This window comes from Lissotriton helveticus, chromosome 11 (assembly GCF_964261635.1).
Source record: "Lissotriton helveticus chromosome 11, aLisHel1.1, whole genome shotgun sequence".
Lineage (NCBI taxonomy): Eukaryota > Metazoa > Chordata > Amphibia > Caudata > Salamandridae > Lissotriton > Lissotriton helveticus.
The window spans coordinates 710,894,027-710,918,619 of record NC_136072.1 but is presented as its reverse complement, the minus strand read 5'-3'; the positions used below and the strand labels follow the sequence as shown (position 1 = coordinate 710,918,619).

At 48.1% G+C, this 24,593-nt stretch overlaps 30 non-coding genes across 30 annotated transcripts; all 30 read right to left on the bottom strand.

Annotated features, from left to right (window-relative positions):
- Window positions 1-211: 211 nt before the first annotated feature.
- On the bottom strand, window positions 212-292 carry TRNAS-UGA (transfer RNA serine (anticodon UGA)). The gene has a single exon. It is a non-coding gene; the product is annotated as a tRNA-Ser (tRNA).
- Window positions 293-833: 541 nt separating this feature from the next.
- TRNAS-CGA (transfer RNA serine (anticodon CGA)) lies at window positions 834-914 on the bottom strand. Its single transcript has one exon. It is a non-coding gene; the product is annotated as a tRNA-Ser (tRNA).
- Window positions 915-1,438: 524 nt separating this feature from the next.
- Window positions 1,439-1,520, bottom strand: TRNAS-UGA (transfer RNA serine (anticodon UGA)). Its single transcript has one exon. It is a non-coding gene; the product is annotated as a tRNA-Ser (tRNA).
- Window positions 1,521-2,060: 540 nt separating this feature from the next.
- Window positions 2,061-2,142, bottom strand: TRNAS-UGA (transfer RNA serine (anticodon UGA)). Its single transcript has one exon. It is a non-coding gene; the product is annotated as a tRNA-Ser (tRNA).
- Window positions 2,143-2,685: 543 nt separating this feature from the next.
- TRNAS-UGA (transfer RNA serine (anticodon UGA)) lies at window positions 2,686-2,767 on the bottom strand. Its single transcript has one exon. It is a non-coding gene; the product is annotated as a tRNA-Ser (tRNA).
- A 540-nt stretch (window positions 2,768-3,307) lies between these two features.
- On the bottom strand, window positions 3,308-3,389 carry TRNAS-CGA (transfer RNA serine (anticodon CGA)). Its single transcript has one exon. It is a non-coding gene; the product is annotated as a tRNA-Ser (tRNA).
- A 540-nt stretch (window positions 3,390-3,929) lies between these two features.
- On the bottom strand, window positions 3,930-4,011 carry TRNAS-UGA (transfer RNA serine (anticodon UGA)). The gene has a single exon. It is a non-coding gene; the product is annotated as a tRNA-Ser (tRNA).
- Window positions 4,012-4,554: 543 nt separating this feature from the next.
- TRNAS-UGA (transfer RNA serine (anticodon UGA)) lies at window positions 4,555-4,636 on the bottom strand. Its single transcript has one exon. It is a non-coding gene; the product is annotated as a tRNA-Ser (tRNA).
- Window positions 4,637-5,177: 541 nt separating this feature from the next.
- Window positions 5,178-5,258, bottom strand: TRNAS-CGA (transfer RNA serine (anticodon CGA)). Its single transcript has one exon. It is a non-coding gene; the product is annotated as a tRNA-Ser (tRNA).
- Window positions 5,259-5,786: 528 nt separating this feature from the next.
- TRNAS-UGA (transfer RNA serine (anticodon UGA)) lies at window positions 5,787-5,868 on the bottom strand. Its single transcript has one exon. It is a non-coding gene; the product is annotated as a tRNA-Ser (tRNA).
- Window positions 5,869-6,409: 541 nt separating this feature from the next.
- On the bottom strand, window positions 6,410-6,491 carry TRNAS-CGA (transfer RNA serine (anticodon CGA)). The gene has a single exon. It is a non-coding gene; the product is annotated as a tRNA-Ser (tRNA).
- Window positions 6,492-7,033: 542 nt separating this feature from the next.
- TRNAS-UGA (transfer RNA serine (anticodon UGA)) lies at window positions 7,034-7,115 on the bottom strand. Its single transcript has one exon. It is a non-coding gene; the product is annotated as a tRNA-Ser (tRNA).
- Window positions 7,116-7,651: 536 nt separating this feature from the next.
- On the bottom strand, window positions 7,652-7,733 carry TRNAS-CGA (transfer RNA serine (anticodon CGA)). The gene has a single exon. It is a non-coding gene; the product is annotated as a tRNA-Ser (tRNA).
- Window positions 7,734-8,258: 525 nt separating this feature from the next.
- Window positions 8,259-8,340, bottom strand: TRNAS-UGA (transfer RNA serine (anticodon UGA)). The gene has a single exon. It is a non-coding gene; the product is annotated as a tRNA-Ser (tRNA).
- Window positions 8,341-8,881: 541 nt separating this feature from the next.
- On the bottom strand, window positions 8,882-8,963 carry TRNAS-CGA (transfer RNA serine (anticodon CGA)). Its single transcript has one exon. It is a non-coding gene; the product is annotated as a tRNA-Ser (tRNA).
- Window positions 8,964-9,503: 540 nt separating this feature from the next.
- TRNAS-UGA (transfer RNA serine (anticodon UGA)) lies at window positions 9,504-9,585 on the bottom strand. The gene has a single exon. It is a non-coding gene; the product is annotated as a tRNA-Ser (tRNA).
- A 543-nt stretch (window positions 9,586-10,128) lies between these two features.
- Window positions 10,129-10,210, bottom strand: TRNAS-UGA (transfer RNA serine (anticodon UGA)). Its single transcript has one exon. It is a non-coding gene; the product is annotated as a tRNA-Ser (tRNA).
- Window positions 10,211-10,752: 542 nt separating this feature from the next.
- Window positions 10,753-10,833, bottom strand: TRNAS-CGA (transfer RNA serine (anticodon CGA)). Its single transcript has one exon. It is a non-coding gene; the product is annotated as a tRNA-Ser (tRNA).
- A 528-nt stretch (window positions 10,834-11,361) lies between these two features.
- On the bottom strand, window positions 11,362-11,443 carry TRNAS-UGA (transfer RNA serine (anticodon UGA)). Its single transcript has one exon. It is a non-coding gene; the product is annotated as a tRNA-Ser (tRNA).
- Window positions 11,444-11,984: 541 nt separating this feature from the next.
- TRNAS-CGA (transfer RNA serine (anticodon CGA)) lies at window positions 11,985-12,066 on the bottom strand. Its single transcript has one exon. It is a non-coding gene; the product is annotated as a tRNA-Ser (tRNA).
- Window positions 12,067-12,608: 542 nt separating this feature from the next.
- Window positions 12,609-12,690, bottom strand: TRNAS-UGA (transfer RNA serine (anticodon UGA)). Its single transcript has one exon. It is a non-coding gene; the product is annotated as a tRNA-Ser (tRNA).
- Window positions 12,691-13,225: 535 nt separating this feature from the next.
- Window positions 13,226-13,307, bottom strand: TRNAS-CGA (transfer RNA serine (anticodon CGA)). Its single transcript has one exon. It is a non-coding gene; the product is annotated as a tRNA-Ser (tRNA).
- A 525-nt stretch (window positions 13,308-13,832) lies between these two features.
- Window positions 13,833-13,914, bottom strand: TRNAS-UGA (transfer RNA serine (anticodon UGA)). The gene has a single exon. It is a non-coding gene; the product is annotated as a tRNA-Ser (tRNA).
- A 541-nt stretch (window positions 13,915-14,455) lies between these two features.
- On the bottom strand, window positions 14,456-14,537 carry TRNAS-CGA (transfer RNA serine (anticodon CGA)). Its single transcript has one exon. It is a non-coding gene; the product is annotated as a tRNA-Ser (tRNA).
- Window positions 14,538-15,078: 541 nt separating this feature from the next.
- TRNAL-CAA (transfer RNA leucine (anticodon CAA)) lies at window positions 15,079-15,160 on the bottom strand. Its single transcript has one exon. It is a non-coding gene; the product is annotated as a tRNA-Leu (tRNA).
- A 543-nt stretch (window positions 15,161-15,703) lies between these two features.
- On the bottom strand, window positions 15,704-15,784 carry TRNAS-UGA (transfer RNA serine (anticodon UGA)). Its single transcript has one exon. It is a non-coding gene; the product is annotated as a tRNA-Ser (tRNA).
- Window positions 15,785-22,496: 6,712 nt separating this feature from the next.
- Window positions 22,497-22,577, bottom strand: TRNAS-CGA (transfer RNA serine (anticodon CGA)). Its single transcript has one exon. It is a non-coding gene; the product is annotated as a tRNA-Ser (tRNA).
- A 528-nt stretch (window positions 22,578-23,105) lies between these two features.
- Window positions 23,106-23,187, bottom strand: TRNAS-UGA (transfer RNA serine (anticodon UGA)). Its single transcript has one exon. It is a non-coding gene; the product is annotated as a tRNA-Ser (tRNA).
- Window positions 23,188-23,727: 540 nt separating this feature from the next.
- On the bottom strand, window positions 23,728-23,809 carry TRNAS-UGA (transfer RNA serine (anticodon UGA)). Its single transcript has one exon. It is a non-coding gene; the product is annotated as a tRNA-Ser (tRNA).
- Window positions 23,810-24,342: 533 nt separating this feature from the next.
- Window positions 24,343-24,424, bottom strand: TRNAS-CGA (transfer RNA serine (anticodon CGA)). Its single transcript has one exon. It is a non-coding gene; the product is annotated as a tRNA-Ser (tRNA).
- Window positions 24,425-24,593: the final 169 nt, after the last annotated feature.

Here is a 24,593-nt window from a genome sequence, read left to right as displayed (position 1 = left end):
TGACTTGTCTATATCAGGCAGGACAGCTCGAGACTACGAACCCTTCCGAGCCACCTGCTCTCTAAAACACTTCCTGGGTGAGGAAATTGTCTCAATGTTTACATCTAGTTTGAGTTTTTGCCGTTTAACTCTGTGACTTGATGATGATTGCATAACGAGAAGTGAACATTTACTTAACTAAATCAAATGGTGTTCATGCAAAATCTCATGAAGATGCAAGCAGGATTCGAACCTACGCGGGGAATCCCATTGGATCTCAAGTCCAACGCCTTAACCACTCGGCCATCACAGCTGCGTGAGTATGATGTCACTGTTGTCGTATACGAGCCATGCGCTGCTCACATCAGGCCGAGACCTAACAATTAAAGTAACAGAAGGACGAGGCACGTACCAGCAGTGCCCTGTCTCCCTCACTTATTTCGCATGCTTTCATACAATTAATAAAAATAGCAACACGCATCACTCAAAGTGAGTGACAGGGCACAGATGAGCAGTAATCAATCACTGCATATTTCTGCCCTCTTTTCCCTATATTTCAGCTCTGGGAATGGGCCCTTAAGTGTACTCAGAAAGAGTCCAAAAGCCTAAACAAGACACGCTTCATAAAAAAAGTACTCTTTTCGTGACTCGTCAAGATCAGGCAGGACAGGTCCAAACTACGAACCCTTCCGAGCCACCTGCTCTCTAAAACTCTTCCTGAGTGTTGAAATTGTCTTAATGTTTACATTTAGTTTGAGTTTTTGCTGTTTAACTCTGTGACTTGATGAGGATTGCGTAACGAGAAGTGAACATTTCCTTAACAAACCAAATGGTGTTCATGCAAAATCGCACGACGCTGCAAGCAGGATTTGGACCTGCGCAGGGAAACCCCATTGATTTCGAGTCCAACGCCTTAACCACTGGGCCATCGCAGCTCCATGTTGTCGTATACGAGCAATGCACTGCTCACGTCAGACCGAGACCTAAAAAATAGAGCAACGGAAGGACGGGGCAGGTACCAGCAGTGCCGTGTTGCCCTCACTTATTTCGCATGCTTTCATACAATTAATAAAAATAGGAACACGTATTACTCAAAGTGAGTGACAGGGCACAGATGAGCGGTAATCAATCACTGCACATTCCTACCCTCTTTTCCCTATATTACGGCGCTGGGAATGGGCCTTTAAGAGTACTCAGAAAGAGTCCAAATGCCTAAACAAGACACGCTACATAAAAAATTACTCTTTTTGTGACTCGTCAAGATCAGGCAGGACAGGTCCAGACTACGAACCCTTCGAACCACCTGCTCTCTAAAACACTTCCTGAGTGTTGAAATTGTCTTAATGTTTACATTTAGTTTGAGTTTGTGCTGTTTAACTCTGTGACTTGATGAGGATTGACTAACGAGAAGTGAAAATTTCCTTAACAAACCAAATGGTGTGCATGCAAAATCGTACGTCGCTGCAAGCAGGATTCGAACCTGCGCAGGGAAACCCCATTGGATTTCAAGTCCAACGCCTTAACCACTCGGCCATCGCAGCTCCATGAGTATGATGTCACTGTTGTCGTATATGAGCCATGCGCTGCTCAAGTCAGACCGAGACCTAAAAAATAAAGTAACTGAAGGAAGGGGCAGGTACCAGCAGTGCTCAGTTGCCCTCGCTTATTTCGCTTGCTTTCATACAATTAATAAAAATAGCAACACGTATCACTCAAAGTGAGTGACAGGGCACAGATGAGCAGTAATCAATCACTGCGCATTTCTACCCTATTTTCCCTATATTACGGCGCTGGGACCGGGCCCTTAAGTGTACTCAGAAAGAGTCCAAAAGCCTAAACAAGACACTCTACATAAAAAAATTACTCTTTTCGTGACTCGTCAAGATCAGGCAGGACAGGTCAAGACTACGAACCCTTCGAACCACCTGCTCACTAAAACACTTCCTGAGTGTTGAAATTGTCTAAATGTTTACATTTAGTTTGAGTTTTTGCTGTTTAACTCTGTGACTTGATGAGGATTTCGTAACGAGAAGTGAACATTTCCTTAACAAACCAAATGGTGTTCATGCAAAATCGGCCGATGTTGCAAGCAGGATTCGAAGCTGCGCAGGGAAACCCCATTGAATTTCAAGTCCAACGCCTTAACCACTCGGCCATCGCAGCTCCATGAGTATGATGTCACTGTTGTCGTATATGAGCCATGCGCTGCTCACGTCAGGCAGAGACCTAAAAAATAAAGTAACATAAGGACGGGGCAGGAACCAGCAGTGCCCTGTTGCCCTCACTTATTTCACATGCTTTCATACAATTAATAAAAATAGCAACACGTATCACTCAAAGAGAGTGACAGGGCACAGATGAGCGGTAATCATTCACTGCGCATTTCTACCCTCTTTTCCCTATTTTACGGCGGTGGCAATGGGCCCTTAAGTGTACTCAGAAAGAGTCCAAAAGCCTAAACAAGACACGCTTCATAAAAAAAATTACTCTTTTCGTGACTCGTCTAGATCAGGCAGGACAGGTCCAGACTACAAACCCTTCCTAGCCACCTGCTCTCTAAAACACTTCCTGGGTGTAGAAATTGCCTCAATGTTTACATCTAGTTTGAGTTTTTGCCGTTTAACTCTGTGACTTGATGAGGATTGCATAACGAGAAGTGAACATTTACTTAACTAAACCAAATGGTGTTCATGCAAAATCTCATGACGCTGCAAGCAGGATTCGAACCTACGCGGGGAAACCCCATTGGATTTCAAGTGCAACGCCTTAACCACTCAGCCATCGCAGCTGCACGAGTATGATGTAATTGTTGTCGTATACGAGCCATGCGCTGCTCACATCAGGCCGAGACCTAAAAATTAAAGTAACGGAATTACGGGGCACGTACCAGCAGTGCCCTGTCTCCCTCACTTATTTCGCATGCTTTCATACAATTAATAAAAATAGCAACATGCATCACTCAAAGTGAGTGACAGGGCACAGATGAGCAGTAATCAATCACTGCACATTTCTGCCCTCTTTTCCCTATATTACAGCTCTGGGAATGGGTCCTTAAGTGTACTCAGAAAGAGTCCAAAAGCCTAAACAAGACACGCTACATAAAAAAATTACTCTTTTCGTGACTCGTCAAGATCAGGCAGGACAGGTCCAGACTACGAACCCTTCGAACCACCTGCTCTCTAAAACACTTCCTGAGTGTTGAAATTGTCTTAATGTTTACATTTAGTTTGAGTTTGTGCTGTTTAACTCTGTGACTTGATGAGGATTGACTAACGAGAAGTGAAAATTTCCTTAACAAACCAAATGGTGTGCATGCAAAATCGTACGTCGCTGCAAGCAGGATTCGAACCTGCGCAGGGAAACCCCATTGGATTTCGAGTCCAACGCCTTAACCACTCGGCCATCGCAGCTCCATGAGTATGATGTCACTGTTGTCGTATATGAGCCATGCGCTGCTCAAGTCAGACCGAGACCTAAAAAATAAAGTAACTGAAGGAAGGGGCAGGTACCAGCAGTGCTCAGTTGCCCTCGCTTATTTCGCTTGCTTTCATACAATTAATAAAAATAGCAACACGTATCACTCAAAGTGAGTGACAGGGCACAGATGAGCAGTAATCAATCACTGCGCATTTCTACCCTATTTTCCCTATATTACGGCACTGGGACCGGGCCCTTAAGTGTACTCAGAAAGAGTCCAAAAGCCTAAACAAGACACTCTACATAAAAAAATTACTCTTTTCGTGACTCGTCAAGATCAGGCAGGACAGGTCAAGACTACGAACCCTTCGAACCACCTGCTCACTAAAACACTTCCTGAGTGTTGAAATTGTCTAAATGTTTACATTTAGTTTGAGTTTTTGCTGTTTAACTCTGTGACTTGATGAGGATTTCGTAACGAGAAGTGAACATTTCCTTAACAAACCAAATGGTGTTCATGCAAAATCGGCCGATGTTGCAAGCAGGATTCGAAGCTGCGCAGGGAAACCCCATTGAATTTCAAGTCCAACGCCTTAACCACTCGGCCATCGCAGCTCCATGAGTATGATGTCACTGTTGTCGTATATGAGCCATGCGCTGCTCACGTCAGGCAGAGACCTAAAAAATAAAGTAACATAAGGACGGGGCAGGAACCAGCAGTGCCCTGTTGCCCTCACTTATTTCACATGCTTTCATACAATTAATAAAAATAGCAACACGTATCACTCAAAGAGAGTGACAGGGCACAGATGAGCGGTAATCATTCACTGCGCATTTCTACCCTCTTTTCCCTATTTTACGGCGGTGGCAATGGGCCCTTAAGTGTACTCAGAAAGAGTCCAAAAGCCTAAACAAGACACGCTTCATAAAAAAAATTACTCTTTTCCTGACTTGTCTAGATCAGGCAGGACAGGTCCAGACTACAAACCCTTCCTAGCCACCTGCTCTCTAAAACACTTCCTGGGTGTAGAAATTGCCTCAATGTTTACATCTAGTTTGAGTTTTTGCCGTTTAACTCTGTGACTTGATGAGGATTGCATAACGAGAAGTGAACATTTACTTAACTAAACCAAATGGTGTTCATGCAAAATCTCATGACGCTGCAAGCAGGATTCGAACCTACGCGGGGAAACCCCATTGGATTTCAAGTGCAACGCCTTAACCACTCAGCCATCGCAGCTGCACGAGTATGATGTAATTGTTGTCGTATACGAGCCATGCGCTGCTCACATCAGGCCGAGACCTAAAAATTAAAGTAACGGAATTACGGGGCACGTACCAGCAGTGCCCTGTCTCCCTCACTTATTTCGCATGCTTTCATACAATTAATAAAAATAGCAACATGCATCACTCAAAGTGAGTGACAGGGCACAGATGAGCAGTAATCAATCACTGCACATTTCTGCCCTCTTTTCCCTATATTACAGCTCTGGGAATGGGTCCTTAAGTGTACTCAGAAAGAGTCCAAAAGCCTAAACAAGACACGCTACATAAAAAAATTACTCTTTTCGTGACTCGTCAAGATCAGGCAGGACAGGTCCAGACTACGAACCCTTCCAAGCCACCTGCTCTCTAAAACTCTTCCTGAGTGTTGAAATTGTCTTAATGTTTACATTTAGTTTGAGTTTTTGCTGTTTAACTCTGTGACTTGATGAGGATTGCGTAACGAGAAGTGAACATTTCCTTAACAAACCAAATGGTGTTCATGCAAAATCGCACGACGCTGCAAGCAGGATTCGGACCTGCGCTGGGAAACCCCATTGATTTCGAGTCCAACGCCTTAACCACTCGGCCATCGCAGCTCCATGTTGTCGTATACGAGCCATGCACTGCTCACGTCAGACCGAGACCTAAAAAATAGAGCAACGGAAGGACGGGGCAGGTACCAGCAGTGCCCTGTTGCCCTCACTTATTTCGCATGCTTTCATACAATTAATAAAAATAGGAACACGTATCACTCAAAGTGAGTGACAGGGCACAGATGAGCGGTAAGCAATCACTGCACATTTCTACCCCCTTTTCCCTATATTACGGTGGGGGCAACGGGCCCTTAAGTGTACTCAGAAAGAGTCCAAAAGAATAAACAAGACACGCTTCATAAAAAAAATTACTCTTTTCGTGACTTGTCTATATCAGGCAGGACAGCTCCAGACTACGAACCCTTCCGAGCCACCTGCTCTCTAAAACACTTCCTGGGTGTGGAAATTGTCTCAATGTTTACATCTAGTTTGAGTTTTTGCCGTTTAACTCTGTGACTTGATGATGATAGCATAATGAGAAGTGAACATTTACTTAACTAAACCAAATGGTGTTCATGCAAAATCTCATGACGCTGCAAGCAGGATTCAAACCTAAGCGGGGAAACCACATTGGATTTCAAGTCCAACGCCTTAACCACTCGGCCATCACAGCTGCGTGAGTATGATGTCACTGTTGTCGTATATGAGCCATGCGCTGCTCACATCAGGCCGAGACCTAAAAATTAAAGTAACGGAAGGACGGGGCACGTACCAGCAGTGCCCTGTCTCCCTCACTCATTTCGCATGCTTTCATACAATTAATAAAAATAGCAACACGCATCACTCAAAGTGAGTGACAGGGCACAGATGAGCAGTAATCAATCACTGCATATTCCTACCCTCTTTTCCCTATATTACGGCACTGGGAATGGGCCCTTAAGAGTACTCAGAAAGAGTCCAAATGCCTAAACAAGACACGCTACATAAAAAAATTACTCTTTTTGTGACTCGTCAAGATCAGGCAGGACAGGTCCAGATTACGAACCCTTCCGAACCACCTGCTCTCTTAAACACTTCCTGAGTGTTGAAATTGTCTTAATGTTTACATTTAATTGGAATTTTTGCTGTTTAACTCTGTGACTTGATGAGGATTGACTAACGAGAAGTGAAAATTTCCTCAACAAACCAAATGGTGTTCATGCAAAATCGTACGTCGCTGCAAGCAGGATTCAAACCTGCACAGTGAAACCCCATTGGATTTCGAGTCCAACGCCTTAATCACTCGGCCATCGCAGGTCCATGAGTATAATGTCACTGTTGTCGTATATGAGCCATGCGCTGCTCAAGTCAGACCGAGACCTAAAAAATAAAGTAACCGAAGGAAGGGGCAGGTACCAGCAGTGCTCTGTTGCCCTCACTTATTTCGCTTGCTTTCATACAATTAATAAAAATAGCAACACGTATCACTCAAAGTGAGTGGCAGGGCACAGATGAGCAGTAATCAATCACTGCCATTTCTACCCTCTTTTCCCTATATTACGGCGCTGGGACCGGGCCCTTAAGTGTACTCAGAAAGAGTCCAAAAGCCTAAACAAGACACTGTACATAAAAAAAATTACTCTTTTCCTGACTTGTCTAGATCAGGCAGGACAGGTCCAGACTACAAACCCTTCCTAGCCACCTGCTCTCTAAAACACTTCCTGGGTGTAGAAATTGCCTCAATGTTTACATCTAGTTTGAGTTTTTGCCGTTTAACTCTGTGACTTGATGAGGATTGCATAACGAGAAGTGAACATTTACTTAACTGAACCAAATGGTGTTCATGCAAAATCTCATGACGCTGCAAGCAGGATTCGAACCTACGCGGGGAAACCCCATTGGATTTCAAGTCCAACGCCTTAACCACTCGGCCATCGCAGCTGCGTGAGTACAATGTCACTGTTGTCGTATACGAGCCATGCGCTGCTCACATCAGGCCGAGACCTAAAAATTAAAGTAACGGAAGGACGGGGCACGTACCAGCAGTGCCCTGTCTCCCTCACTTATTTCGCATGCTTTCATACAATTAATAAAAATAGCAACACGCATCACTCAAAGTGAGCGACAGGGCACAGATGAGCAGTAATCAATCACTGCACATTTCTGCCCTCTTTTCCCTATATTACAGCGCTGGGAATGGGCCCTTAAGTGTACTCAGAAAGAGTCCAAAAGCCTAAACAAGACACGCTACATAAAAAAATTACTCTTTTCGTGACTCGTCAAGATCAGGCAGGACAGGTCCAGATTACGAATCCTTCCGAGCCACCTGCTCTCTAAAACACTTCCTGAGTGTTGAAATTGTCTTAATGTTTACATTTAATTTGAATTTTTGCTGTTTAACTCTGTGACTTGATGAGGATTGACTAACGAGAAGTGAAAATTTCCTTAACAAACCAAATGGTGTTCATGCAAAAACGTACTGCAAGCAGAATTCAAACCTGCGCAGGGAAACCCAATTGGATTTCGAGTCCAACGCCTTAACCACTCGGCCATCGCAGCTCCATGTTGTCGTATACGAGCCATGCACTGCTCACGTCAGACCGAGACCTAAAAAATAAAGCAACGGAAGGACGGGGCAGGTACCAGCAGTGCCCTGTTGCCCTCACTTATTTCGCATGCTTTCATACAATTAATAAAAATAGGAACACGTATCACTCAAAGTGAGTGACAGGGCACAGATGAACGGTAATCAATCACTGCACATTTCTACCCTCTTTTCCCTATATTACGATGGTATAACGGGCCCTTAAGTGTACTCAGAAGAGTCCAAAAGAATAAACAAGACACGCTTCATAAAAAAATTACTCTTTTCGTGACTTGTCTATATCAGGCAGGACAGCTCCAGACTACGAACCCTTCCGAGCCACCTGCTCTCTAAAACACTTCCTGGGTGAGGAAATTGTCTCAATGTTTACATCTAGTTTGAGTTTTTGCCGTTTAACTCTGTGACTTGATGATGATTGCATAACGAGAAGTGAACATTTACTTAACTAAAACAAATGGTGGTCATGCAAAATCTCATGACGCTGCAAGCAGGATTCGAACCTAAGCGGGGAAACCACATTGGATTTCAAGTCCAATGCCTTAACCACTCGGCCATCGCAGCCGCATGAGTATGATGTCACTGTTGTCGTATACGAGCCATGCGCTGCTCACATCAGGCCGAGACCTAAAAATTAAAGTAACGGAAGGACGGGGCACGTACCAGCAGTGCCCTGTCTCCCTCACTCATTTCGCATGCTTTCATACAATTAATAAAAATAGCAACACGCATCACTCAAAGTGAGTGACAGGGCACAGATGAGCGGTAATCAATCACTGTACATTCCTACCCTCTTTTCCCTATATTACGGCACCGGGAATGGGCCCTTAAGAGTACTCAGAAAGAGTCCAAATGCCTAAACAAGACACGTTACATAAAAAAATTACTCTTTTTGTGACTCGTCAAGATCAGGCAGGACAGGTCCAGATTACGAACCCTTCCGAACCACCTGCTCTCTTAAACACTTCCTGAGTGTTGAAATTGTCTTAATGTTTACATTTAATTTGAATTTTTGCTGTTTAACTTTGTGACTTGATGAGGATTGACTAACGAGAAGTGAAAATTTCCTTAACAAACCAAATGGTGTTCATGCAAAATCGTACGTCGCTGCAAGCAGGATTCGAACCTGCGCAGGGAAACCCCATTGGATTTCGAGTCCAACGCCTTAACCACTCGGCCATCTCAACTCCATGATTATGAAGTCACTGTTGTCATATATGAGCCATGCGCTGCTCATGTCAGGCCGAGACCTAAAAAATAAAGTAACATAAGGACGGGGCAGGTACCAGCAGTGCTCTGTTGCCCTCACTTATTTCGCTTGCTTTCATACAATTAATAAAAATAGCAACACGTATCACTCAAAGTGAGTGAAAGGGCACAGATGAGCAGTAATCAATCACTGCGCATTTCTACCCTATTTTCCCTATATTACGGCGCTGGGACCGGGCCCTTAAGTGTACTCAGAAAGAGTCCAAAAGCCTAAACAAGACACTCTACATAAAAAAATTACTCTTTTCGTGACTCGTCAAGATCAGGCAGGACAGGTCAAGACTACGAACCCTTCGAACCACCTGCTCACTAAAACACTTCCTGAGTGTTGAAATTGTCTAAATGTTTACATTTAGTTTGAGTTTTTGCTGTTTAACTCTGTGACTTGATGAGGATTTCGTAACGAGAAGTGAACATTTCCTTAACAAACCAAATGGTGTTCATGCAAAATCGGCCGATGTTGCAAGCAGGATTCGAACCTGCGCAGGGAAACCCCATTGAATTTCAAGTCCAACGCCTTAACCACTCGGCCATCGCAGCTCCATGAGTATGATGTCACTGTTGTCGTATATGAGCCATGCGCTGCTCACGTCAGGCAGAGACCTAAAAAATAAAGTAACATAAGGACGGGGCAGGAACCAGCAGTGCCCTGTTGCCCTCACTTATTTCACATGCTTTCATACAATTAATAAAAATAGCAACACGTATCACTCAAAGAGAGTGACAGGGCACAGATGAGCGGTAATCATTCACTGCGCATTTCTACCCTCTTTTCCCTATTTTACGGCGGTGGCAATGGGCCCTTAAGTGTACTCAGAAAGAGTCCAAAAGCCTAAACAAGACACGCTTCATAAAAAAAATTACTCTTTTCCTGACTTGTCTAGATCAGGCAGGACAAGTCCAGACTACAAACCCTTCCTAGCCACCTGCTCTTTAAAACACTTCCTGGGTGTAGAAATTGCCTCAATGTTTACATCTAGTTTGAGTTTTTGCCGTTTAACTCTGTGACTTGATGAGGATTGCATAACGAGAAGTGAACATTTACTTAACTAAACCAAATGGTGTTCATGCAAAATCTCATGACGCTGCAAGCAGGATTCGAACCTACGCGGGGAAACCCCATTGGATTTCAAGTGCAACGCCTTAACCACTCAGCCATCGCAGCTGCACGAGTATGATGTAATTGTTGTCGTATACGAGCCATGCGCTGCTCACATCAGGCCGAGACCTAAAAACTTAAAGTAACGGAATTACGGGGCACGTACCAGCAGTGCCCTGTCTCCCTCACTTATTTCGCATGCTTTCATACAATTAATAAAAATAGCAACATGCATCACTCAAAGTGAGTGACAGGGCACAGATGAGCAGTAATCAATCACTGCACATTTCTGCCCTCTTTTCCCTATATTACAGCTCTGGGAATGGGTCCTTAAGTGTACTCAGAAAGAGTCCAAAAGCCTAAACAAGACACGCTACATAAAAAAATTACTCTTTTCGTGACTCGTCAAGATCAGGCAGGACAGGTCCAGACTACGAACCCTTCCAAGCCACCTGCTCTCTAAAACTCTTCCTGAGTGTTGAAATTGTCTTAATGTTTACATTTAGTTTGAGTTTTTGCTGTTTAACTCTGTGACTTGATGAGGATTGCGTAACGAGAAGTGAACATTTCCTTAACAAACCAAATGGTGTTCATGCAAAATCGCACGACGCTGCAAGCAGGATTCGGACCTGCGCTGGGAAACCCCATTGATTTCGAGTCCAACGCCTTAACCACTCGGCCATCGCAGCTCCATGTTGTCGTATACGAGCCATGCACTGCTCACGTCAGACCGAGACCTAAAAAATAGAGCAACGGAAGGACGGGGCAGGTACCAGCAGTGCCCTGTTGCCCTCACTTATTTCGCATGCTTTCATACAATTAATAAAAATAGGAACACGTATCACTCAAAGTGAGTGACAGGGCACAGATGAGCGGTAAGCAATCACTGCACATTTCTACCCCCTTTTCCCTATATTACGGTGGGGGCAACGGGCCCTTAAGTGTACTCAGAAAGAGTCCAAAAGAATAAACAAGACACGCTTCATAAAAAAAATTACTCTTTTCGTGACTTGTCTATATCAGGCAGGACAGCTCCAGACTACGAACCCTTCCGAGCCACCTGCTCTCTAAAACACTTCCTGGGTGTGGAAATTGTCTCAATGTTTACATCTAGTTTGAGTTTTTGCTGTTTAACTCTGTGACTTGATGATGATAGCATAACGAGAATTGAACATTTACTTAACTAAACCAAATGGTGTTCATGCAAAATCTCATGACGCTGCAAGCAGGATTCAAACCTAAGCGGGGAAACCACATTGGATTTCAAGTCCAACGCCTTAACCACTCGGCCATCACAGCTGCGTGAGTATGATGTCACTGTTGTCGTATATGAGCCATGCGCTGCTCACATCAGGCCGAGACCTAAAAATTAAAGTAACCGAAGGACGGGGCACGTACCAGCAGTGCCCTGTCTCCCTCACTCATTTCGCATGCTTTCATACAATTAATAAAAATAGCAACACGCATCACTCAAAGTGAGTGACAGGGCACAGATGAGCAGTAATCAATCACTGCATATTCCTACCCTCTTTTCCCTATATTACGGCACTGGGAATGGGCCCTTAAGAGTACTCAGAAAGAGTCCAAATGCCTAAACAAGACACGCTACATAAAAAAATTACTCTTTTTGTGACTCGTCAAGATCAGGCAGGACAGGTCCAGATTACGAACCCTTCCGAACCACCTGCTCTCTTAAACACTTCCTGAGTGTTGAAATTGTCTTAATGTTTACATTTAATTGGAATTTTTGCTGTTTAACTCTGTGACTTGATGAGGATTGACTAACGAGAAGTGAAAATTTCCTCAACAAACCAAATGGTGTTCATGCAAAATCGTACGTCGCTGCAAGCAGGATTCAAACCTGCACAGTGAAACCCCATTGGATTTCGAGTCCAACGCCTTAATCACTCGGCCATCGCAGCTCCATGAGTATAATGTCACTGTTGTCGTATATGAGCCATGCGCTGCTCAAGTCAGACCGAGACCTAAAAAATAAAGTAACCGAAGGAAGGGGCAGGTACCAGCAGTGCTCTGTTGCCCTCACTTATTTCGCTTGCTTTCATACAATTAATAAAAATAGCAACACGTATCACTCAAAGTGAGTGGCAGGGCACAGATGAGCAGTAATCAATCACTGCCATTTCTACCCTCTTTTCCCTATATTACGGCGCTGGGACCGGGCCCTTAAGTGTACTCAGAAAGAGTCCAAAAGCCTAAACAAGACACTGTACATAAAAAAAATTACTCTTTTCCTGACTTGTCTAGATCAGGCAGGACAGGTCCAGACTACAAACCCTTCCTAGCCACCTGCCCTCTAAAACACTTCCTGGGTGTAGAAATTGCCTCAATGTTTACATCTAGTTTGAGTTTTTGCCGTTTAACTCTGTGACTTGATGAGGATTGCATAACGAGAAGTGAACATTTACTTAACTGAACCAAATGGTGTTCATGCAAAATCTCATGACGCTGCAAGCAGGATTCGAACCTACGCGGGGAAACCCCATTGGATTTCAAGTCCAACGCCTTAACCACTCGGCCATCGCAGCTGCGTGAGTACAATGTCACTGTTGTCGTATACGAGCCATGCGCTGCTCACATCAGGCCGAGACCTAAAAATTAAAGTAACGGAAGGACGGGGCACGTACCAGCAGTGCCCTGTCTCCCTCACTTATTTCGCATGCTTTCATACAATTAATAAAAATAGCAACACGCATCACTCAAAGTGAGCGACAGGGCACAGATGAGCAGTAATCAATCACTGCACATTTCTGCCCTCTTTTCCCTATATTACAGCGCTGGGAATGGGCCCTTAAGTGTACTCAGAAAGAGTCCAAAAGCCTAAACAAGACACGCTACATAAAAAATTACTCTTTTCGTGACTCGTCAAGATCAGGCAGGACAGGTCCAGATTACGAATCCTTCCGAGCCACCTGCTCTCTAAAACACTTCCTGAGTGTTGAAATTGTCTTAATGTTTACATTTAATTTGAATTTTTGCTGTTTAACTCTGTGACTTGATGAGGATTGACTAACGAGAAGTGAAAATTTCCTTAACAAACCAAATGGTGTTCATGCAAAAACATACTGCAAGCAGAATTCAAACCTGCGCAGGGAAACCCAATTGGATTTCGAGTCCAACGCCTTAACCACTCGGCCATCGCAGCTCCATGTTGTCGTATACGAGCCATGCACTGCTCACGTCAGACCGAGACCTAAAAAATAAAGCAACGGAAGGACGGGGCAGGTACCAGCAGTGCCCTGTTGCCCTCACTTATTTCGCATGCTTTCATACAATTAATAAAAATAGGAACACGTATCACTCAAAGTGAGTGACAGGGCACAGATGAACGGTAATCAATCACTGCACATTTCTACCCTCTTTTCCCTATATTACGATGGTATAACGGGCCCTTAAGTGTACTCAGAAGAGTCCAAAAGAATAAACAAGACACGCTTCATAAAAAAATTACTCTTTTCGTGACTTGTCTATATCAGGCAGGACAGCTCCAGACTACGAACCCTTCCGAGCCACCTGCTCTCTAAAACACTTCCTGGGTGAGGAAATTGTCTCAATGTTTACATCTAGTTTGAGTTTTTGCCGTTTAACTCTGTGACTTGATGATGATTGCATAACGAGAAGTGAACATTTACTTAACTAAAACAAATGGTGGTCATGCAAAATCTCATGACGCTGCAAGCAGGATTCGAACCTAAGCGGGGAAACCACATTGGATTTCAAGTCCAATGCCTTAACCACTCGGCCATCGCAGCCGCATGAGTATGATGTCACTGTTGTCGTATACGAGCCATGCGCTGCTCACATCAGGCCGAGACCTAAAAATTAAAGTAACGGAAGGACGGGGCACGTACCAGCAGTGCCCTGTCTCCCTCACTCATTTCGCATGCTTTCATACAATTAATAAAAATAGCAACACGCATCACTCAAAGTGAGTGACAGGGCACAGATGAGCGGTAATCAATCACTGTACATTCCTACCCTCTTTTCCCTATATTACGGCACCGGGAATGGGCCCTTAAGAGTACTCAGAAAGAGTCCAAATGCCTAAACAAGACACGTTACATAAAAAAATTACTCTTTTTGTGACTCGTCAAGATCAGGCAGGACAGGTCCAGATTACGAACCCTTCCGAACCACCTGCTCTCTTAAACACTTCCTGAGTGTTGAAATTGTGTTAATGTTTACATTTAATTTGAATTTTTGCTGTTTAACTTTGTGACTTGATGAGGATTGACTAACGAGAAGTGAAAATTTCCTTAACAAACCAAATGGTGTTCATGCAAAATCGTACGTCGCTGCAAGCAGGATTCGAACCTGCGCAGGGAAACCCCATTGGATTTCGAGTCCAACGCGTTAACCACTCGGCCATCTCAACTCCATGATTATGATGTCACTGTTGTCGTATATGAGCCATGCGCTGCTCATGTCAGGCCGAGACCTAAAAAATAAAGTAACATAAGGACGGGGCAGGTACCAGCAGTGCTCTGTTGCCCTCACTTATTTCGCTTGCTTTCATACAATTAATAAAAATAGCAACACGTATCACTCAAAGTGAGTGACAGGGCACAGATGAGCAGTAATCAATCACTGCGCATTTCTACCCTCTTTTCCCTATATTACGTCGCTGGGACCGGGCCCTTAAGTGTACTCAGAAAGAGTCCAAAAGCCTAAACAAGACACTCTACATAAAAAAAATTACTCTTTTCGTGACTCGTCAAGATCAGGCAGGACAGGTCCAGACTACGAACCCTTCGAACCACCTGCTCTCTAAAACACTTCCTGAGTGTTGAAATTGTCTTAATGTTTACATTTAGTTTGAGTTTTTGCTGTTTAACTCTGTGACTTGATGAGGATTGCGTAACGAGAAGTGAACATTTCCTTAACAAACCAAATGGTGTTCATGCAAAATCGCACGATGCTGCAAGCAGGATTTGAACCTGCGCAGGGAAACCCCATTGAATTTTGAGTCCAACGCCTTAACCACTCGGCCATCGCAGCTCCATGAGGATGATGTCACTGTTGTCGTATATGAGCCATGCGCTGCTCACGTCAGGCCGAGACCTAAAAAATAAAGTAACGTAAGGACGGGGCAGGAACCAGCAGTGCCCTGTTGCCCTCACTTATTTCACATGCTTTCATACAATTAATAGAAATGGCAACACGTATCACTCAAAGTGAGTGACAGGGCACAGATGAGCGGTAATCATTCACTGCGCATTTCTACCCTCTTTTCCCTATATTACGGCGGTGGCAACCTGCCCTTAAGTGTACTCAGAAAGAGTCCAAAAGCCTAAACAAGACACGCTTCATAAAAAAAATTACTCTTTTCCTGACTTGTCTAGATCAGGCAGGACAGGTCCAGACTACAAACCCTTACTAGCCACCTGCTCTCTAAAACACTTCCTGGGTGTAGAAATTGTCTCAATGTTTACATCTAGTTTGAGTTTTTGCCGTTTAACTCTGTGACTTGATGAGGATTGCATAAAGAGAAATGAACATTTACTTAACTAAACCAAATGGTGTTCATGCAAAATCTCATGACACTGCAAGCAGGATTCGAACCTACGCGGGGAAACCCCATTGGATTTCAAGTCCAACGCCTTAACCACTCGCCATAGCAGCTGCGAGAGTATGATGTCACTGTTCTCGTATACGAGCCATGCGCTGCTCACATCAGGCCGAGACCTAAAAATTAAAGTAACGGAAGGACAGGGCACGTACCAGCAGTGCCCTGTCTCCCTCACCTATTTCGCATGCTTTCATACAATTAATAAAAATAGCAACACGCATCACTCAAAGTGAGTGACAGGGCACAGATGAGCAGTAATCAATCACTGCACATTTCTGCCCTCTTTTCCCTATATTACGGCTCTGGGAATGGGCCCTTAAGTGTACTCAGAAAGAGTCCAAAAGCCTAAACAAGACACGCTACATAAAAAAATTACTCTTTTCGTGACTCGTCAAGATCAGGCAGGACAGGTCCAGACGAACAAGTTACTTACCTTCGGTAACGATATATCTGTAAGAAACAGTAGTTAGTATTAGATTCCTTACCTTAGAATATCCCCAGGCGTCAGTCTGGATCCGGAAACTTTTGCGTAGCAGTACCCCTGCGCGTCGGTAGGCGTCGTCTGCAGGCGTCCCCTGCGGCTCCGCGTCGTCGGCGTCGTGCGCCGTGATGACGTCGCTGGAGTATATAGACGCCGCCTCCGCGCGCTGACGTCAGTTCTTTGCACACAGCTTTTCCGCGCCAGAACACGCAGAGCCATGCGAAAACCAACACTGGTGCCATTTGAAACTAGGGCCCTAAAGGGATGTCCTTAACCCTAGGTATCAGTTCGCAGAACGGGGAGGATGGGCGGGGCGGTAAGGAATCTAATACTAACTACTGTTTCTTACAGATATATCGTTACCGAAGGTAAGTCAATCAATCAATCAATCAATCAAAGACACTTATAGAGCGCGCTACATACCCGTAGGGTCTCAAGGCGCTGGGGGAGGGGGGGTGCCGCTACTGCTCGAACAGCCAGGTCTTCAGCTTCTTCCTGAAGGAGAGGTGGTCTCGGGTCAGGCGCAGGTCGGTCGGGAGGGAGTTCCAGGTCTTGGCGGCCAGGTAGGAGAAGGACCTTCCTCCTGTAGTCGCTCTTCGGATGCGGGGGACGGCGGCGAGGGCGTAGTTGGCTGATCGGAGGTGGCGTTTGGGAGCGTAGAAGTTGATCCGGCTGTTGAGGTAGCTCGGGCCTTGGTCGTGTAGGGCTTTGGGTGCGTGGGTGAGGTGGGTAAGTAACTTGTTCATCTGAAAGAAACAGGTTAGTATTAGATTCCTTACCTTAGAATAGATACCCCAGCAATACCAACCCCGGTGGTGGTCTGCGAACCAATACAATCCTACACCAGAAAGTCCTGGAGGACCGAACGGCCAAAGAAGCCATCCCTCCGGACTTGACTGTCCAGGCAGTAGTGCCTCGCAAAGGTGTGCAGCGAGGCCCACGTAGCCGCCTGGCAAATGTCCTGCAAAGGGACTCCCCGGCCCAGGGCAGTAGTAGCCGCCGTGGCCCGAGTGGAATGGGCTCTCAGCCCAACAGGAGGCTCCTTCCGAGCCAAAGTGTAGCACGCTTTGATGCACAGGACGACCCACCGAGAGATGGTTCGTTTCTGTACCGCCCTTCCCTTCTTCTCACCCACGTAGCCAACAAACAGTTGGTCATCCACCCGGAACTGGCGTGTGCGATACATATAAAATGAAAGCGCACGTTTTGGGTCCAGACGATGGAGCCGCTCTTCATCTTTTGAAGGATGCAGAGGCGGGAAGAAGGAGGGTAAGGTGATGGACTGCCCGATGTGAAAAGCAGAAACTACTTTGGGCAGGAAAGAAGGTCTAGTTCTCAGAACCACCTTGTCTGGATGAATGGACATGAAAGGAGGTTTGACAGAAAGAGCCTGGAGCTCACTCACTCTCCTGGCAGAGGTGATGGCAACCAGGAAGGCCGTCTTTAAAGTCAGGAGACGGAGAGGACAGGAATGAAGCAGCTCAAAGGGAGCGCACATCAAGAAAGTCAGAACCAGGTTCAAGTCCCACTGAGGCATCACGAACGGAACAGGTGGATACATGTGCGTGATGCCCTTCAAGAATCTCGTTACAATAGGGGACTTGAACAAAGATGGCTGATCAGGTAGCCTTAAGAAGGCGGAAAGGGCAGAAAGGTAGCCCTTGATAGTGCCCAGAGCAGAGCCCTGCTGGGCAAGAGAGAGAAGAAAGAGGGGAACCTCGGAGAGAGGGGCAGAAAGGGGATCTACAGCCTTTGCTGTGCACCATGCCACAAATCTGTTCCACCGGCAGGCGTATACCGACTTTGTGGAGGGACGCCTGGCTGCCAGAATCACATCAGGAGGCAAGTCAAATGGCCTCAACTGTCGCCGCTCAATCTCCACGCATGGAGGTGGAGACTGGACAGGTTCGGGTGGAGGACCGTCCCCTGCTGCTGCGACAGAAGGTCCTCCTGAAGGGGCAGGCGGATCGAGGGACCGACTGACATGCTGAGTAGCTCGGGATACCAGTACCTTCGAGCCCAGTCCGGAGCCACAAGGATAACTTGGGCCCGGTCGCGCCTGATCTTCTTCAGCACTCTGGGCAGAAGTGGAATAGGCGGAAAGGCGTACAACAGACCGCAACTCCACTCGCGCCGAAAGGCGTCGCCGAGCGAGTGCCGTCTTGGAAACTCCAACGCGCAGAACTGATGACATTGCGCGTTCTCTTCTGTGGCGAATAGATCTAACCAAGGCTCTCCCCATTGCAGAAAGAGGCCTTTCGCCACGTCCGAGTTCAGACGCCATTCGTGATCCACCGAGCACCGACGGCTGAGTTCGTCCGCCCTGGCGTTCAGAGAACCTGCCAGGTGTTGAACCGTCAGAGTCACGCCCTGACGTTCCAGCCATTGCCAGAGGCGCAGAGCCTCCTGGCAAAGGGTCCACGACCCCACTCCGCCCTGCTTGTTGCAGTACCACATGGCGGTGGTGTTGTCCGTGAACACCTGCACTACACTCCCGTTGACAAAGGGGAGGAATGCCTTCAGTGCTAGGCGAATCGCCCGCAGCTCCAACATGTTGATATGGAGCCGGGACTCCGCCGGAGACCAGATGCCTCTGATCTCCGCCTCTCCCAAGTGGCCACCCCAGCCCTGGAGGGACGCGTCCGTCACAACTACGTGCTCCGGTTGGGGAAGGGAGAGGGATCTGCCTCTGACCCAATCGCGGTCCGTAAGCCACCACTGCAACTGTCTCGCAGTGCCCTCCGAGATCAGGACATGGTCGGATAGGTTGCCCTGATCCTGGGCCCACTGAAACTTCAGGTCCCACTGCAGAGCCTGCATCCGCCACCTGGCGTGATGCACCAGAAGGATGCAGGAGGCCATCAGCCCCAGAAGCCGCAGCGTCAACCTGACCGAGACCCGGGAAAACGGCTGAAAGATGGGAATCAAAGCCTGAATATCCCGGACCCGCCGTTCCGGAGGATAAACCCGAAACTGCGCCGAGTCGAGAACCGCTCCGATGAAAAGGAGCTTTTGAGAGGGACACAGGTGTGATTTCGGCACATTGATGGAAAACCCCAGCTCGTGCAGGAGGTCTGCCGTCATCTGAAGGTGGTGGACGACTGTCTGGGGCGAGCCCGCCTTCAACAACGAGTCGTCGAGGTAGTGGAAGACTGAAACCCCTAACCGGCACAGATGAGCTGCGACCACCGCCATCACTTTCGTGAACACCCGTGGGGCGCTGGTAAGGCCGAATGGGAGCACGATAAACTGAAAGTGCTCGTGGCCTACCGTGAACCGTAGGTAACGCCGGTGGGCCGGCAGGACGGGGATGTGAAAATACGCATCCTGCAAGTCCAACGCCACCATCCAGTCTTGCGGGTCTAGAGCAGCCAAGACCTGAGCCAAAGTCAACATCTTGAACTTCTCCTTCCGAAGGAAGCCGTTGACGTTCCGTAGATCCAAGATAGGACGCAGGCCCCCCTTGTCCTTCTTGGGTACCAGAAAGTAGTGGGAATAGCAACCACACCCTACTTCTGGCCCAGGAACGCGCTCGATGGCCCCCTTGGCCAAGAGGGCCGTAACTTCCTCCTGCAGAAGTGTCAAGTGGTCCCCCGACACACGGTGGTTCTGCGGTAGCATGGCTGGAGGAGTGGTCTCGAAGGGGAGGGAGTAGCCCCTTCGGACGAGCTGCAGCACCCACCTGTCCGATGTGATAGCGCGCCAGCGGGAGTGGTGATGGCGAACCCTGCCACCCACTGGCATCACATGGGCCTGAAAGCTCGGACTAGGAGGATTTGGAGGCTGCTGCGGGGGGAGGTGTGGCCTGACCTCGCCGCTGTCCCCGACCGCCTCCACGGCGGAATCCACGGCCGCCACCGCGTTGAGAAGTGTTCTGCGGTGCGTGGCTGGCAGCACGTGTGGGACCGCCCCTTCCTTGGCCACGAAAGGAGCGAAACGAACCCGTTTGCTGGCGCTGGGTCGAGAGACCCAAGGACTTGGCCGTGACCCTGGAGTCCTTGAAGCGCTCAAGCGCGTTGTCCGCTTTGTCGCCAAACAGGTGACTGCCATCAAACGGCATGTCCATCAAGGCATTCTGGATATCTGCCGAAAAATTGGCGGATCTCAGCCAGGCGTGGCGACGAATCGCCACCGTCGTGAACATCGCTCTGCCCAGCGAGTCGGTCGTATCAAGACCACACCTGATGGAATACCTCGCCGCGTCTCGGCCTTCAACCATAGCCTGGCCGAGCTTGTCCCGTACCTCCTGCGGGCATTGCGGCAGACACTCCGCCACCGTATCCCACAGAGAGTGGGTGTAGCGGCCCAAGAGGCATGCGGTGTTGCAAGACCGCAGTCCCAGACTCAGGGACGAGAAGACCTTTTTGCCATACTGGTCGTACCTCTTAGATTCCCGGTCGGGCGGGGCCGACGGGAACGCGGATTGGGAAGTTGAGGCCTGGATCACCAGACTCTCAGGGGTGGGATGGGTGGACAGGAACTTAGGGTCGTCCGAACACGGACGGTGGCGCCTGGCAACGTTCCTATCAACAGGCGAACCTGAAGCGGGCCTGGACCACGTGCCCAAAAGAACGTCCGTCAAGGCTTCATTGAACGGCAGCAGAGGCTCCTGTGGGCATGACTGCGGTTTGAAGACCTCGGTGAGGATGTTAGGCTTCACTTTTGCGACGGGGAGCTCAAGGCTCAAGGCCTTGGCAGCCCTCATCAACACCACAGAAAAAGCAGCCCCAGCCTCCGACGCCACAGTGGGAGGCGAGACAAAACCAGGGTTAGGAGAATCGTCCAGACCACAGGCATCACCCAAGTCACCTGTCCAGTCCACGTCGTACTGACACTCGCGTGACAGAGGGTCCTCAGACCCCTCCCAACCCTCTCCATAATCTTCATCATCACCATAGACTGATTCAACGATGTAGACCGGCTCCTCGGGGTCAATGGGCCACATCGGCGCCGGACTCGGCGTTGGACGACGCCGGTCCGACTCCGCGTCCGGAATTGGAGAGGGAATGGGGGTGGCGCCGCCCGGAGCCGGCGCCGGAGCCCCGACGCCGGCCGGAACCGGCGTCGGAGTCACGGCGCCGCGCGGAGGCGGCACCACGGGTTGCCCCGATGGAATCGGCGCCGGAGAGGCCGGCGGACCAGCCGGCGTCGACCCTGAAGGACCCAGCGGCGCCGGGGCAGGAGCCGCCGGCGGCGTCGGGGCCGGAGCACCCGACGGCGTCGGGGCAGGAGCACCCGAACCGCTCGGGCCCCCGGACGGGACCACCGGGCCCGCAGGCGCCGTAGGCCCCGCCGGAGGAGACAGCGCCCTCATGGCCATGAGGAACTCCTCTATCTCCTCGCGCGACGCACCTTGCCCAGGGACCGACGGGTATGGAGCAGGCAGCGTCGGCGACCCACGCGGAGCCGCGGGGGTGGGGCCACCCGAATCCCCGGCCGCATCGCGCGAGCGTCGGGGGGAGTCGGGGGTGCGATGACGACGCCCCGACTTCTTGTGTCGCTTACCTGAGGAACCGGAGGAATGGTGACGACTTCCGGAGCGCTCGTGGCGGCTCCGCGACCGTTCTCTCGACCGCTCCCTCGACCTCCGGCCGGACCGGGACCGCTCCCGACGCGGGGCCGACAGCTGGAGCTCGAGCAGCTTGCGGGACCGCTCCCGTCTAGCCTTACTCGTCAAGGCCCGGCAGTCGACGCAGGACTCCACGTCGTGGTCGGAGCCCAGGCACCGGAGGCAGAGTCGAAGGTGGTCGGTGACCGACATCAGGCAGTCGCACCCGTCACAATTTTTAAAACCGGGCATCCTACCGGCACCTAAAGAGTTAGAGTAATCAAAAAACTTTGGTCAAAAGACCGGAGTACTGCTCTTCGGATCTGCGCTAACTGGCGCGGAAAAAAGAAGAACTGACGTCAGTGCGCGGAGGCGGAGTCTATATACTCCAGCGACGTCATCACAGCGCACGACGCCGACGACGCGGAGCCGCAGGGGACGCCTGCAGACGACGCCTACCGACGCGCAGGGGTTCTGCTACGCAGAAGTTTCCGGATCCAGACTGACGCCTGGGGATATTCTAAGGTAAGGAATCTAATACTAACCTGTTTCTTTCAGATTACGAACCCTTCCGAGCCACCTGCTCTCTAAAACACTTCCTGAGTGTTGAAATTGTCTTAATGTTTACATTTAGTTTGAGTTTTTGCTGTTTAACTTTGTGACTTGATGAGGATTGCGTAACGAGAAGTGAACATTTCCTTAACAAACAAAATGATGTTCATGCAAAATCGCACGACGCTGCAAGCAGGATTCGGACCTGCGCAGGGAAACCCCATTGATTTCGAGTCCAACGCCTTAACCACTCGGCCATGGCAGCTCCATGTTGTCGTATACGAGCCATGCACTGCTCACGTCAGACCGAGACCTAAAAAATAGAGCAACGGAAGGACGGGGCAGGTACCAACAGTGCCCTGTTGCCCTCACTTATTTCGCATGCTTTCATACAATTAATAAAAATAGCAACACGTATCACTCAAAGTGAGTGACAGGGCACAGATGAGCGGTAATCAATCACTGCACATTTCTACCCTATTTTCCCTATATTACGGTGGTGGCAACGGGCCCTTAAGTGTACTCAGACAGAGTCCAAAAGAACAAACAAGACACGCTTCATAAAAAAAAATACTCTTTTCGTGACTTGTCTATATCAGGCAGGACAGCTCCAGACTACGAACCCTTCCGAGCCACCTGCTCTCTAAAACACTTCCTGGGTGTGGAAATTGTCTCAATGTTTACATCTAGTTTGAGTTTTTGCCATTTAACTCTGTGACTTGATGATGATTGCATAACGAGAAGTGAACATTTACTTAACTAAACCAAATGGTGCTCATGCAAAATCTCATGACGCTGCAAGCAGGATTCGAACCTAAGTGGGCAAACCCCATTGGATTTCAAGTCCAACACCTTAACCACTCGGCCATCACAGTTGCGTGAGTATGATGTCACTGTTGTCGTATACGAGCCATGCGCTGCTCACATCAGGCCGAGACCTAAAAATTAAAGTAACGGAAGGATGGGGCACGTACCAGTAGTGCCCTGTCTCCCTCACTCATTTCGCATGCTTTCATACAATTAATAAAAATAGCAACACGCATCACTCAAAGTGAGTGACAGGGCACAGATGAGCGGTAATCAATCACTGCCCATTCCTACCCTCTTTTCCCTATATTACGGCGCTGGGAATGGGCCCTTAAGAGTACTCAGAAAGAGTCCAAATGCCTAAACAAGATACGCTACATAAAAAATTACTCTTTTTGTGACTCGTCAAGATCAGGCAGGACAGGTCCAGACTACGAACCCTTCCGAACCACCTGCTCTCTTAAACACTTCCTGAGTGTTGAAATTGTCTTAATGTTTACATTTACTTTTAATTTTTGCTGTTTAACTCTGTGACTTCATGAGGATTGACTAACGAGAAGTGAAAATTCCCTTAACAAACCAAATGGAGTTCATGCAAAATCTCATGACGCTGCAAGCAGGATTCGAACCTACGCGGGGAAACCCCATTAGCTTTCAAGTCCAACGCCTTAACCACTCGGCCATCACAGCTGCGTGAGTACGATGTCACTGTTGTCGTATACGAGCCATGCGCTGCTCACATCAGGCCGAGACCTAAAAATTAAAGTAATGGAAGGACGGGGCACGTACCAGCAGTGCCCTGTCTCCCTCACTTATTTCGCATGCTTTCATACAATTAATAAAAATAGCAACACGCATCACTCAAGGTGATTGACAGGGCACAGATGAGCAGTAATCAATCACTGCACATTTCTGCCCTCTTTTCCCTATATTACAGCTCTGGAAATGGGCCCTTAAGTGTACTCAGAAAGAGTCCAAAAGCCTAAACAAGTCACGCTACATAAAAAAATTACTCTTTTCGTGACTCGTCAAGATCAGGCAGGACAGGTCCAGACTACGAACCCTTCCGAGCCACCTGCTCTCTAAAACACTTCCTGAGTGTTGAAATTGTCTTAATGTTTACATTTAGTTTGAGTTTTTGCTGTTTTACTTGATGAGGATTGCGTAACGAGAAGTGAACATTTCCTTAACAAACCAAATGGTGTTCATGCAAAATCGCCTGATGCTGCAAGCAGGATTCGAACCTGCACGGGGAAACCCCATTGAATTTCGAGTCCAACGCCTTAACCACTCGGCCATCGCAGCTCTAGGATTATGATTTCACTGTTGTCGTATATGAGCCATGCGCTGCTCACGTCAGGCCGAGACCTAAAAAATAAAGTAACATAAGGACGGGGCAGGAACCAGCAGTGCCCTGTTGCCCTCACTTATTTTACATGCTTTCATACAATTAATAAAAATAGCAACACGTATC